General features: G+C 46.6%; 1 protein-coding gene across 2 annotated transcripts in view; it reads left to right on the top strand.

Moving 5' to 3' along the window:
* The first annotated feature begins 3,193 nt into the window (after nucleotides 1-3,193).
* Nucleotides 3,194-14,453, top strand: part of LOC149336689 (uncharacterized) — a 29,007-nt gene continuing 17,747 nt past the window's right edge. Inside the window, exons 1-3 of one of the 2 annotated variants that reach the window (XM_089553042.1) lie at nucleotides 3,194-3,359; nucleotides 4,075-4,159; nucleotides 5,221-5,348. The gene's annotated coding sequence lies outside the window, so the exon portion shown is untranslated. The remainder of the gene's footprint in view (nucleotides 3,360-4,074; nucleotides 4,160-5,220; nucleotides 5,349-14,453) is intronic. The other variant, XM_089553043.1, reaches the window with a different exon arrangement.

Raw genomic sequence — 14,453 nt, 5'->3', positions numbered from 1 at the left:
AGCGTTGGCTTGGTAATCATGCCAGTAACCATATAGACCAACAACGATGACACGAGCAAGATGCAGTGGCGCTGCTGTTGCCAGCTGGGATGACAGGCAAAACTGCGTGTGAAATGTAGGCCTAGCGCCCATAGGAATGCACGGAAGCAAAAGTTTCAAAAGCAGTTTTCTGATTTCATAGTGCACCTATGATGGCGTCCCTTCGTGAAGAAAAAACAGGTTCATCTAACAGATTCCGAAAGCATAAACATCATTTTTCTCGTTTCACATAGTAGCCATAGAGGGGGCTGTTTGTTAACAGCTTGCAAGTGCTTTGAATTAGTGTGTGAGAAAGTATGCTACGTCATATCAAAGCTATCATTTTAAAGGCACTCTGAAAGGGGCTGTCAATAAACTTGTGGTATGCCTAGGATGTAAAACTAAAGAACGCTGCTTCACAAATATCCTTCAGCAAGAATTTTTTTATTGCGCTGCATGGAAGCCGAGTTATCTGTAGTCTAAATTTGAATTTTCGTCTTTTGTGCCCTTCCCTCACCTCTCATCGCTTTTTGCACGCTGAAATCTTGGCACTCTGCTGGCGGCCCCTTTGAAGGCTGCCGACACGCATGGGAATTCCGCGGGGAGCGGAGCTTCCTGATTCGCCAGAGTGGCCACGGCCTTGGTAGTTACCCAACGTCTGAAAAGATTTGACATGGCGACCCAATGACAGCCCTCCGCTGATGACGTCACTTGAACGACACGACGTCGTGAGCCAGGTTTCACGTGAAAGCCCGGCACCGCAGGTCGCCGCAAGGTGCAAAAGCGAGAATTTTTCAAACTGCATGTGAATTATCCACTCGCTTCTGAGGTCTCGTACTTGGCATGAACGCTCGGTGACCTGTATTCTACTTAATGAAATCACTTTATAGCCAACCTCGTACATCCCTTTTCAGAGGCCTTTCAAACACCACGACCAATGTGCTGTGAACCCGGATACACTCCCAAAAAAAATTTGGAGGAGACATTTAAGCTCCACCTTAAGGGTACAACACAATTAGCGTTATTGGATTAATGCCCTTATACGCGGGAATCAGCCATTCTATAGACCAACTTGCTACTCTTTTAATCCTTTCGGGATTTTTCCCTCACGGCCAACGCCTTCGACGCCGTGTGAACCTGGTGCTGCTGATTCTAGAATGGTGAAATGGACGCCCGGAGCGGCAAACCCAGCCACGAACGCCAGCATAGCTTCCGCGCCGAACAAATGGGCAGCAAGCTTCGTGGTGAACGCGCCTTGTTCGCCGCTCAGTGCGTGATTCCTGCATCCCCGCACGGCCCCACAGCGCCCGAACGAGACGAGTGGGAGGCGCTGCCGTCGCGTGCTATCTGTTGGGGCAGTGGCGTACATTGCGAGGAGGAGGAGGGAGTGGTTTTAGTGGGCGCCGCCTGATGGCGCTACATGCGCGCCAATGAAAAGGAAAAGTAGCGGAAACATACTTTGCTAATCACTTAACTGCGACTTCTGTATTTTCCATGCTCATAATTAGTAATATACACCACAGTCTTAAAGGGCAACTCCGGCGATTTTTCGATGTGCATCGATTGAAATGAAATTTTAAGTCTGTATTCTTTATGATAGTCTTATGCCTCATGTAAAATTTCGCACCTGAAACCGGCGTAGTTTTTCCGCAAGCGGATTTTGAAGACAAGCGCTCCTCGACGCGAGCGGCACCCACTGATCGAGCAACTTCTACAGGCCACCCTGTTCTGTGACGTCACTGGCGGGGCGGCGTGTCAAGCTGGTTGGGCGCGCGCTGGCGCTGGCAGTGCAGGGGAAAACTGAAAATTGGTTTTGAGGAAAGTAAATGACGCAGTAATGGACACCCGAACCGCGACTTAAGGGAGGAGTGAAAGAAGAAAGGAAGAAAGAGGTCCGTAGTGGAGCTCTCCGAAATTATTTCGACCACCGGTGCCATTTCGCGCCAGCTCAATGTGCCTGATGTGATGTGTAGGTGGTGGTGGTGAAAACTTTTATATTGTAAAAAAAAAAGAGTTTGGGAGCCACAGAGTGGCCCCGCTACATGGTCGGCGTCCCTAGTCCGGGACACCGCACGACGAGGCCCCGTCTCTCGCCCGTTTCACCAGAGCCCTTTGGGACTCAAGCGAGGAGCAGTTGAGGAGGGCAGTCTCCCATGCCTCTCTGGAAGGGGTAGGGGAAGGGGGGAGGTGGGGATTTTGAGTACATGCCCACACCATGTGGAAGATATCACAGGTCTCCCCACAGTGTGGGCATCGCCCATCCGTGTTAGGATCGTAATGTTTTATTATTGCAGGACAGAGTAGAGTACCTGTCTGCAGGCGCCTTAAAGTTCGCTCCTCCGTCTTACGCCAGAGTGATGGGTCACGGCAACTTCTTGTGTGCTGTGGGGTGCACAAATTCTTGATCTGTGACAACGGGCGTGATCTAGCGTAGGTTTCCTAGCGATAAGGACCTTCGCGACAAGTTGGTGAGAGCTGTCCGCCGTGTAAACTGATCTCCGAGGAAGCATTCCCGCTTGCTCGGAACATTTCGCGCCAGATTGCTATGAAGACAGCATGTACTTCAAAGATTGGACTCGCTAAGGCTTCGTTCAACTGGCGCTTGAAGGCATATTCTGTGGCAACGTTATTCTAGTACAACCGTCTATCGCAGCGGCCAGCTGAAGGAAGCGCGGCCGTCAAGAAGAAGCGGTATGTTGGATTGTTGAACTCAGCAAACCATGAATATGCAGAGGATGTCCACTAATGGTCCTAACGTCCAATGTCTATGTATCAATATCCTCTGCATGTTGAGAAGACTATCGGATTCAGATATCAGTTAGTGGATATTCAGATGACATTCATACATGTTTTTCTTTCAGCACAGTGGAAGATTTGGAAATGTGCAAACAGCTTACCAGAAAACACATTAAAATTATGTTGCCTTTAAATTTTAATTTTTTTTTTTGCTTTCGCAATCTGGTTTTCAGGAATGAATTATTTAGGCAGTCAGCAATTACATGCTTTGATTTTATTTTATGCAAGCAAATGCATGTGAAGTACGATTATTTGAAGAAACTTCTCAAGCTAGACTGAAACCCACAAACGCCGCGAATTTCAAACCAGAACCGCAACTAGAACTGTATTGATATTAGGCAGCCCAACGGCCATGGGCATCATCATTAGCCGCGGCGGCCGCGTAGCGACGTTTTCTTGGTCCCTTTCAGCGTTCGTTTGCACATTTTATTTTTTCGCGTGTTTACATTTTCTTCGTTGTGGCGGCAAGCTTGTACGCGTCGTATACCGTCCTGTGCCAGCATTGTGCAGTGTACTGGGGGACTACGTGAAGAACGGCAATAATGGTGAGTTTTTGCACACTTTTCGCTCAAACAAGTGTTAGTGTTCGTTTGTGGCATTGTGCAGTTTTCGTGCTGGCGATTTCACCAGTCGGTTTATCAGTTCGTGGAGTGCATAGATAGCTTAAAAATGCGTGGCGTTTAGTTAACTGGATTTGTCCCTGAAGCGGAGGCATGGTACAGTAGTGGCGCGGGAATGCCTGTGGCGGCCGCCTGGCATGCTATGACCCTCACTACAAAGGTAGAGTTTCCAGTCTCCGGCGGCTCAAGAAGACAGTTTTGGCAGATCTTGTGTTGGTGTAAAATTTGCTAACAGGTCCCCTTTCGTTGCAGCTCTTCTCTTCAAAACTAACTGGGCTTTGTTTTTAGTCAAGCTCTTCTGTTTAAATTTGCCTTTTGCGATCTGACATTGCTTTTTCATCTTTGTGCTTGTAAAAAACCTTTGTGGGTTCTTTCTTATTTGTAATTTTCTCCTATTTCAGTTGTTGCTCACTTCATGATATTTGGTTCTTGACTGTTTTTGTCTTTCAGCTTGTGGTTTCTATAACTTTTGCTGAAAATATCTTTTTATTGCAGTGTGTGAATGCAAGTAGTGCTGAGAAAATTCTTGCTACTGTTCGTGTGCCCCAGTACGGGGTTACATTATATAAAATGAGAGTTGCAAATTGTAAACCTGTAATGCAACTGGGTGTGACCATTCTTCTCTCCTGTTCATTTTCAGGTATTTTGGAGAGCATGTTCAGAAAAGAGGCTGTCTGTATGTTGTCACTCACTAGCTGCATTTGCTCCATCAAGACAAAAAGCTGGTATGAAACTGTTTTTCGCGCTTCATTCTTAGGTTATTAGTCATGACCTATGGAAAGCAAATAGCTTTCACCAAATATATTCTAGTTCTTCATTAAAGACAGGCTAATTGCCAACTACTGCCACATCTTTCGTCTTAACATAACGCATAAAAATTCAAGCAATCACGTTTCACTGGCGTAATTAACTCACTTGAGTTAAATCTGTTTTCTCACACGTCCCAACTTTGGTTCCGCAAATGCTTTCATGAAGCACAATTTATAATGTTCGGTAATGATTAACATACATTTATAGCTTCTGGGTCTGGAAAGAGCTTTGATTTTAGACGTCTCCAAGGCATGTTTCTATGTTAAACTCCAGGTTTCTACAATAAGACTAAGGCACCTCAACAATGACTATTTGGTTTTCTACAGGGTTGCTGACTTTCTAACTGCACATCATTTGACTGTTAATGCAACCAACTCTTATGGTGTTCTAATCCTTTCAGGCATGCCTCAAGGATGTGCTTTAGCATGTTAACTTTTTCTGACCTGTATTAGCAGTTCATTTAGTGTTGTTTCTGCTTGTTTTTTGCTGCTGATTGTGTCATCTACTGCTTAATAACTGATGGTTCTGACACTGCATCACTTCAGACTGAATTCAGTAACGCTGTGTAACGCTTTCTCTAGAATGTGGAGCTTTACTTTCTGTTACAAATTTATGAGCATTTCTCATAACCAGGCACCCTGTTCTTGTTATTTTTACAAATAGTTGCCTGGACTTTCTGCATAGAAGTACTTTAGCATGCATTATACAACTTTTAGCAAAAATTTATGGAAGTCCAACTAGTATTGCTTAAGTAATATCAAAATCTAATTGCATGCTGATGCATTTGGAAAACAATTTTCACAATGGCAATGAAAAAGTACGTGCCAGCCCATTCCAATTTTGTTCCCATCCGTGTTTCCTCATGCTGCATTCCCCGATTATGATCTACCAACCAGACTTATTACAATATCGACCATTCATGGCTCTTTTTTCCATGTGTGCTTTCATACTGAATGTGTCCTATCGTTCTGCATAGATGCTGTTCGATCGAACAAGATGTTCTCAACAACACTGGCCGAGATAGAAGAAATGGTAAAAAAATGGCTGCAGCATGCGTCCTGCAGGCAGAAGCAGCTCCAGGAAAGGCACGCAAAGAAAGCTGAGGCAAGTTGATTCCCTTATACCTTTTGTGAGCTTGAGACTGTTTTTGTGTGTACAGTGATGACCAAAAGTGTGCTTGTCTGCATAGACCTGGCATACCCAAAGGTTACATTCCACACCTCGTGTTATCCACTTTTATGGAAAAAGATACTTTTGATTTTTGTGAGCATTTGTGTGCACACTATTAGTTTTTTGGTTTGCTGCCTCATGTAGCCTAACATTTTTAGTCCCCTGGTACACAATTAGGTGCACTGCAAATTCACAAAGCTTGGAGCATAGTCTGCGTAGCTTAGATTGTTTCATTTAAGGCTAATTAATTGAGCAGATAGAACGCTTTGTATACAACTGAAAGAGCAAATATATTTCACAAAATCGTAAGCTTGGCACTGTGACCTCCAATGTTTTGGTGGTAGATTTTGGCCCTATAACTGATGTCATTTTTTTTTCTCAGAATTCAGTTTTATTTGGTTCATGGGATTTAACGTCAAAAAGCGACTGGCTATGAGGGACGCTGTGTGGAGGGCTGTGGATAACTTTGACCACTCTGGGTTTTTTTATCATGCACTGACATTGCTACACAGGCACCTTCCATGCCTGTGTAGCCTCCACAGCCAGGATCAAACCTTGGGTTGCCAGGCTCAATAGTCGAGTGCCCTAACCACTGACTGGTTAGAGCCCATGCGCCCTTACATCACATCTGTCTTCAAAATGATTTGAAGATGCCTAGGGTGACAATTTCATAGATCTGGATTTTAAAAATTTTGTTTCCAATTTTTTAGCAGTTTCCATACCTAGAAAATGTTCGCCATTTGTGTTCTCTCTCCGCTGGAATGATAAGGACTGTTTTGAATCGAAGTTTGTTTTATGGGGTTTAACGTCCCAAAGTCACTCGGGCTATGAGGAACGCCGTAGCGAAGGGCTCTGGAAATTTCGACCACCTGGGGTTCTTTAACGTGCACTGACATAGCACAGCATACGATAAATGGCGCCTAAATGCAGTCACTTTCTGAAAAGTTCTGTGATTTAGTACAAATAGCACATCATTGAATGTTTTGATTCCTAGTTGCATTTGTAATTCACCTGTAGTGTCATTCTGGAGCTAATTTTTTCCAAGCAGAAACTGCTTTAGCATACACGTTTTTCTCCACAAAGTGCATTTTTTAGTTACTTGAGTCATTAGTTACGTGAGTCATTTTTAGTTACTTTAGTCAAGTAGCTAAAAGTAACTCACTTCCAAAAGCTCGCCACCGAGATAGAGCTTCGCAGAGAGGACTGTTGGTGATGCATGCCCCTGTAAGGACGTTGGGCACCGCGGCAACGTTCCGGCAGCAGATTCTTTCATCAGGCTCGGTCGGCCGGCACTGGCCACACGAACAGCTGTCGGCGGGAGCATTTCATTAACTTTTGTTCTGACGACTCTGTCACAAATGCATGCACGAGAAATGACTCAAGTAATCATTTCTCCAAGTTCAGACCGTCTTCGTGCTGCAGGAGACGCGGCCTGCGGTGTGACTCGGCTGGCTCGCGCGGCGGTGGATCATACCTAAAAGGCGACTCGTCCAGTCCAAAATCGTCGAATGAGTCGTCTTCTAAAGACTCGCTGGTCTCGGAAAAGCTGTCCTCCGCGCTTTCAGTCATGTCGACAGCGCGGCTCACGGTAGTTGTGATGTCTTCGGGGACTTCACAGCGCGGCGAACCCGCTCGTGACGTCACAGTCAATACCGCACGCAGGCACCTCCCCGGTTTCGGTTTTGCGGTTTCGGTTTCGAGTTTTGCGTTTTTTGCTGTTTAAAAATTATTTTACGGTTGCTTTTGAAAACCTTGTATCGTACCCATTACAGGTGGTTCTTAGGAACACAAAACAGCCATTAACTTAAAATGGCTGAAAAATCGCAGGAGTTGCCCTTTAAGCACCCTTCTAAGACAACACCGTATTAACTAGACGCGCCTTTGTTCACGGAGTGGTTAGCGTGCTTGTCTCGCACTCCAGGAGGCCCTGCATGGTGCGATTCCCCAACGCAACCAATTTCCTACTTGGTTTTATTTATGAATGCTTCTGGGATTTTTCGCTTACGGCAAATGCTGCCGACGACGACACCGGCTTTTCTGTTGTTGTTGTGACTGAGAGAAGGATGAAAAGGAAATTGCACGGGCCTGCCTACTGGCTCCAGCCGAGCCACCACCGTTGCCACGTGCAGATAGAGGAGAGTTAAAAGATCAGAGGAAAGAGAAAAAGGAAAGAAAAGACGCGCGTCGCAGCAACAACTGCTTCCGCCGGAGCGGACGCTGCTCAAAAAACAGATAAGCGGCCGAAGCCGCGCTCGCCGAAGCGAGGACAGATCGGCTTTTCTGCGACACGGGGCTATCGCTTTAATAGGAGCTTTATCCACTGGGTGGCACCCGGTAAGCGCAAGCTTCTCGTGAGTCTCGTGCAGTCCGACATGCTGCCACGTGCGCTGCATTGCACTCCCGTAGTTTACTGGAAGGCAAGCTAGCCGATATAAACCAAGCCAAGCCAATTTGTTCTGCTCGCGCCAGGTTTTTTCTTTCTCCATGGCCCACGCGAATCTTCGATGTGATTAGCGACGAGGTGGGTTCTTGTCGATTGTTTTTGTTCACATTACCCACTTTTGTAAGCTAAATAAGCGTATTTACTGTTATTACTCGGACAGCTTCATTTTTACGCAAAAACAACTTACTGCGATGACCTTTGGGGCGCCAGAAACCGGCGCAGAACAAGTCAAGTGGCATGGTTTCTTTTTCTTAAGAATCGCGCTTTTGTGTAGTTCAGACGTGGCAGCTAGTGCACAGCAGAAGTGCAGAAGTTTCGGTGCTCCTAAAATTAGCACATCATATGCTTACAGAGCTCTAGAGTTCACTGTTGTGAACAGTTTGGAAGCTATAGAAACTGCGCGCCGAATGCGCCATCGACTGGGCGAACTGGTCGCCGCTACCCGAAGGATCAAGCTGCAGCCAGCACAGTTTACTTCCTATTCAGTCATGGTCATAGCTGTGTTGAAGGACATCCAGCCGCAATGATGCCAGCTAATGAAAGGACTGCAGCATATCACCTACTGAACAGCTGTCTGGCCTCGAATACATGCAAGCATTGTCACTCAACAGGCGGCTAAAATTTGTTCGGTTGAATCTGGATTCTTTCATGCAGCGGGCAACTCGCTTAGCACAGGTTGCGCATATTTTTAGAGCGCAGCTCTTTGGTCCCGTTTCTGCATTTCGCGACGTCGCCGTCGCCGCGCTGCCGTCAGTTGGTTGGTTGGTTGGTTGGTTGGTTGGTTGGTTGGTTGCGACTGAGAGAAGGATGAAAAGGAAAAGTGCACGGGCCTGCCAACTGGCTCAAGCCGAGCCACCACCGCTGCCACGTGCAGATAGAAAAGAGTTGAAAGATAAGAGGAAAGAGTAAAAGAGAGAGTAAAGACGCGCGTCGCAACAACCGCGTCCGCCGGAATGGACGCTGGCTGAAAAAGATACCCCGTCAGTGGACTACCTTAGTCGCGTTTTAAGCTGAGAATCGAACCAATGGAGCGGGAGCGCGGGAACTTGGAAAGCTGAGGGAAGGCGCATATAACTGCCCTTTTCGAACAAGTGACACCTCAATCGTGCTTTATCTATGTGGCGGTAGTGACAGATGTGGGTTACATGCTTTGACAACGTTGTGCCAGAAACGCGGCGCTGAATCCATAGGCCGTCGGCGTTCATGGGTTCATTGGTGTTGACGTTTTACACTCCAATCATTTTAAGGAAAGGAAGTGCGCATAACTGGCCCCCCCATGTCAGTGGACTCCTGAATCGCGTTTATAGGTATGTGGGTGATGATAGATGTGGGCTGCATGCGTTAGCGCTGACAACGGTAAGCGAACTCTCGCGATCAACCGTCAACTGCCACCTGCCAGGGTGGCAGGGTAGGTGGGGACTTTAATGTAGATATAAAGAAAAACAGGAATTTCTAATGCGGGAGAATATCCCGTTCATCTAGTCTCCCATGGCTTTGACAACCTCTCAAAATACTTGCATAGACCTCGTCTTTGAGAACTAGGCATTGGTGCAGCAAGGCGAGCATATATCCATCTATTTCTCCGACCACAGGAGGAGCCGGACGGAGCGGATGCGCTCCATATGGGCTCCGTCAACTTTTTTTTTTTTTGCCGAATTACCTCATCCATGCTCCTGAAATCTTCACTTCAGGCCTGGCTGATCACCCCTTCACCTCTTCGAGAACTTCGTTGACCGTTAGTGTTGCTTATTTTTGCACAAGTTGCCTTTGAAGACATCCAAGGCGGTGCCAATGCGCTAAGCCTAACGCCGCTCCGGCGGCGAACGGGGCGAGGCCGCGCGTCATGTCAACGCAGCATATCGATAACTGCATCGCTTCCCAGCCAGGCCCCAGCAGGCTGGGCTCGGTGCCTGCTTCTGCCGGAAGCAGTCAAGACTCAGCCAAAATGGAAGTCCAGGACATTCCACCCGGACTTACCAAGCAACACTCAGAAGAGGAGGGGCCAACGCTGGGGACACCTAAAGCCCTTTGATATTGGAAGTAGCGCATTGCTGTGAACTTCGCCGCCGTGCCGCGAACCCTCGCACATCCTCCTCACCCGTGTGTCTTTGCGGGGCTTTTCTGAACGCTGATTGGCCCACTCCGGCAGTCGCCCTGGAAACGCACGGAAGAATCGTTTTGGTTGTGTTTTCGTTTTTCTTTGCCGCCATGCGCAAGCCATCTGCCTCTGCTGCAAGTCGAGCTCCCTTGAGTTGCGCGCTGAAAATTCGAACTCTACCTTTAGTGCTCCGTTATACCCGTTTGCAGCGCATTGCAGTGTGCAAGCCGGCGTGTAAATGGCTTCGTACTGTTCGTGATTTTTCGAAGAAAAAGTGGCATTAGCCACAGAAAAAAGTGAATCCAAAATATCGGCCATAACTGAGACTTCTTTAATCCCTTCATTCCCTTCCCCTGTGCAGGGTAGCCAACCAGAATCCTTTCTGGTTAACATCCCTGCCTTTCCCCTCTTTCTGTATCTTTCTATTTATCATTCCGACAAAGCACACTGTCCTCTGCTAAGTACTGGACATTTCTTTGTATCTAAAGTGCAGTGTGGCTACTTTAAACTTTTCGAGATCACCAGGAAGCTGATAATCTTGCTTGATTCGCTAGTCATTTTGTACCTTTTCACATGCTGTTCTTTCCATTCGATGGCATTGTTCTGTGTGTTCTATTCGTGATTGTCGGCGTACGTAATGGGCCTATAATACTGGCTTTAATTTCTGGATCTCGGTGTGGGTTTCCATGAAAAACGAATGCATCGTAGACATCAATTTTTTGCTAGTAATCGCGTGCTTCTAATGTGGCACAGAATAGAAAATGTTCATTTTTGTAGCGTATACGGCAGTCTATCTCTCGTGTGCCCAAGAGCTCTGTGCGCTAGTAGCTGTAACGACGTTATACCGTCATCTGTCTAGGGATGATAGGAGTTGTTAATCTTTGCAGAAATTAAGGTGCTCATTTGACCGTTGCGACTGCGCAACTCTACCGCGATTTCGAGATCAATGACGCCACATGAGGAGCGAGTCACAGAAAAAATGTTTTTTGGGATGAGTTTTGACTTGTCATTGGTGAAATTGTTATCATCATATACAATAGTGAATGGTGTTTTCAAACTAACATCATAGTCTTCAACTCCGTAGTATATAAAATAGTACGAATTGTTTCCGTGAAGTTGATTCTATCACACGATAAATACATCATTTCCAATCGTGCTTTACAGTGCTGAATATTGGTTCAGCATGAGCATTAGAAGCACTCATTAAATTCCTTCGAGGAACTATTCTACATGAGTCATCAAGAGAGCATCATCTTTGTGCCACTTAATCTCATCATCCCTTGGCACCAGCAATCATCCAGAAATTTTAAGCCAACCCTGGCCAGGCATGCTTCTGCAGTAATCAATAAAATAAACGAAAAAAACTAGAAAATAAAATTGTTCTTTTTCAAGCAGCCGTGAAATTTGTATTGACCAGGCAATAAAGCCACTGCATGTGCATGATTCCGAGGAGCCAAGCTTAAGTGTATCAGTCTTAAACTTGGAAAAAAAATGCATACCGCGTATTAAATAAAATGTCCCAGCATTTTCGCAGCCACTATCGCGCTTCTGAGACTTCTCTCATGAAAAATCTTTAGCTAAATTACGAAGTCTTTGCTTTGCTCGTTTGCAAAAGAACACCGTCGTAAACAACATTTTCTGGAAAATGCAGCACTAAGTGAAATCTGCTTTTATTGGAGCGTCATTGTGCCGAAAACTATCGAAGAATATATAAATTTAACGTTAATTTTGTCCTAATAAAAACTGTGCCATATTGGAGAGAATGGAGGAGGCTTTGATTGTTCATGCCGCAAGCACTCATGTTTAGCACTGTCATTGCTCAAACGAGAAGTTGATAAATGTGGCTCATGGTAAAGTCAAGCATGTCGCATCACTTTCTGGTGATTGTGTTTAATAACAGACCATGAAAAAAAGCATGAACTTCGGCGCGTTCATGTGCACAGGTGAAGACATTGGGCCGGCGAGCGTGTGATGGCGTTCAAAGTGTGCCGTGCACAGCGCACACACCTGGTGGGCGAGAATTGAGGAAAGCGTGGGAGTGGAGGAGAGTGTCGCTACTTTCAATATCAACGGGCTTTAGGGACACCGCCGGGGGACCCTTACTCCAACTAGATGCTAAACCTCTACAAACGCACGAAACATCGCCTCGCTAAAGGTCAGCAAGTCGTGGTTGCAGATACCCATCTCGTGCTTACCAACACCCTAGAATTGACTTCGCTTATCAAGCAAAAGCTGAGCCCAGTGCCTATAAAACAACGAAAGCTTCCGCCTCTTCCGAAGAGCAACTTAAAAATCATAATACAGCTGAAGAAAGGCCTCCTGGTCAAGATTTGTACCAACCACCAAGTATCCCGAGCTTTTTCTCAAGCCTGTGAAAATCAAGTAGAAGATTCTAAATTCCTGGTTCATGTACGGCCGGGCTCTAACATCATCGTATTTAGCACCCCTCACCAGGAGGTAGCCAAAATACTAAGAAAAATCACCGAGATTACGCTCTAAGGCGTAAAGTACCTCGTCAATACATACGTGGCGGCCACAGATGGAGTATTGAGAGGAGTCATACACAGACTGGGACCCAACACCCCGGCGGACGAACGCATGGCCCATCTCAGGGTTCGAACCCAAGGAGTTTAAATCTTGCAAACCCGCATGCTCGGTAAATCAACGACAGCAGTCATCACGTTCAGCTCATCAACACCTCCCCGTTGGGTCTATTACTGCCGGGGAGAAACAGCATGCTACCCCTACAAACCCACCCGACAAGTCTGCTAGGTATGCCAAAGCATTTAACTCCAGTCAGAGGTGTGCCCAACGCCAGACATCCAGATCTGCTGCAACTGTGGCACGAGGGATCCAGACGAACTCCATACCTGCTCCCCACGCTGCGTAGCCTGCGGAGAGGCCCACAACACGGGGTCCCGGGAGTGCCAAAGACGCCTTAAGCCCGACACTTGGCTCTGCCAAAAGAATCCCTTCCTCCCCAATAAAATGGGGAACTTGCAAGGAAACCAGCCGAAGCCACCAGGACAGACCAAATCATCTCTACATCTCAGCAGAGCCGACAATTAATCCTCCCAACCTACGATTCAGGTGGTTCAGTTTGGATCAAGAAACCTCATTGCGCATCTGGTCGAGATCACGTTCCCACTTGAGATCCAGGGTGGACCATCCCGTCAACGTCTACTGGAAAGAAGAACCACAAGGAACCAACAAAAAAGACACCACCCAACATCAATGATCAGGTGAGCTGGCCAGCTTTAAGCGTCTCTCACCCCTCAAACACCTGCTCTAAATGTTCACAATTAGAAAAGGAAAACACACACCATAGAGAACAAGTTAATAACCTAAATCGGTGCCTTCAGCGCCTAGATGCACAACGACAACAACCCGCGCAGTTAGCACAACAACAAACACCAGGTACTCAAAATACAGAAGTAAGACCCAATGCGCAAGTAGTGGCATCCCCGACAGAACCCCCTTGTCCTGCAAGCTTACTAGCTGCAGTTCAAATGCTCATCACCCAACAACAGCAGTTCGTCACCCAAATGCAAGCTCACATGTAGACCAGTACAGAGCTAGGGCAGGCTGTAGCCGAGCTCCAATGGAGTGCCCGCGTCCTGGAGCACGGCCCATGCAAGAGAGGGGACGATAAAAACAACCCAAGAGCCAAGGTATACGGTGCATCAATGACATAAAAGATGTTAGTGACGCAGAAAGCAGCCTCGATGGCAGCAACAACTAATACCTTTCGAGACATCCCAAATCAATTGGAAATATGGCATTGGAACTGTCGCTCGTTTTATAAAGGACCCTCGTTACAACTCTTCATTCAGACCTCCCCTACTCCACCCATTGTCATCTGCCTTCAAGAAATAGGAATGCAATTTGCCATGCTAGGAGGCAATTACAGAATTTTTATCCAGATTCACCACGCATCACTGTGTATGTATCAAAATCCATAGCCTCTGTGGCCCACTCCACCTAAGTTACCAGTATTAACCGCATATTGCTGGAAGGCCTCCCACAGAAACGGGGGAAACACAGCACCTTTATATTGAAACTATATAGCCCACCTCATGCGCAACAAGAACAGTTTGTAAACGTACTCCAGGAATGTGCTCAAATAGCAAACAAAAACCAGATTGTAGTATGTATTGGGCAACCTGAATGTCCCCCATACGGCATGAGGGTATACAAAGGACACCAGAAAAGGCACCTCCCTGTTGAAAGCAGTGGAGAGGGAAGACCTCAGGCTAGCTAAGGACTTTACAATACCTACCAGGATCGGCAACAGCGTTTGCAGAGACACCACTCCTGATCTATCTTTTATGATGAAAGCTATTAACATCTCGGCAAGGGCGTCCGCAGAATTTTTTGCAGGGGGGGGCCCCATTGGTTGTTGGCGCCGGAGGGGGGGGGGGGGGGGGGGGCATGTTCGTAGCAAAAAGGCACTATTTGCGGTATGAATTTATTTATTTATATATAAATAAAAAATAAG

The sequence above is a fragment of the Amblyomma mixtum genome, chromosome 7 (assembly GCF_055824585.1).
Source record: "Amblyomma mixtum isolate Tamu chromosome 7, ASM5582458v1, whole genome shotgun sequence".
NCBI classification, from domain to species: domain Eukaryota; kingdom Metazoa; phylum Arthropoda; class Arachnida; order Ixodida; family Ixodidae; genus Amblyomma; species Amblyomma mixtum.
Note: the sequence above shows the minus strand (reverse complement) of the source record. Positions and strands in the feature narration are given on the sequence as shown.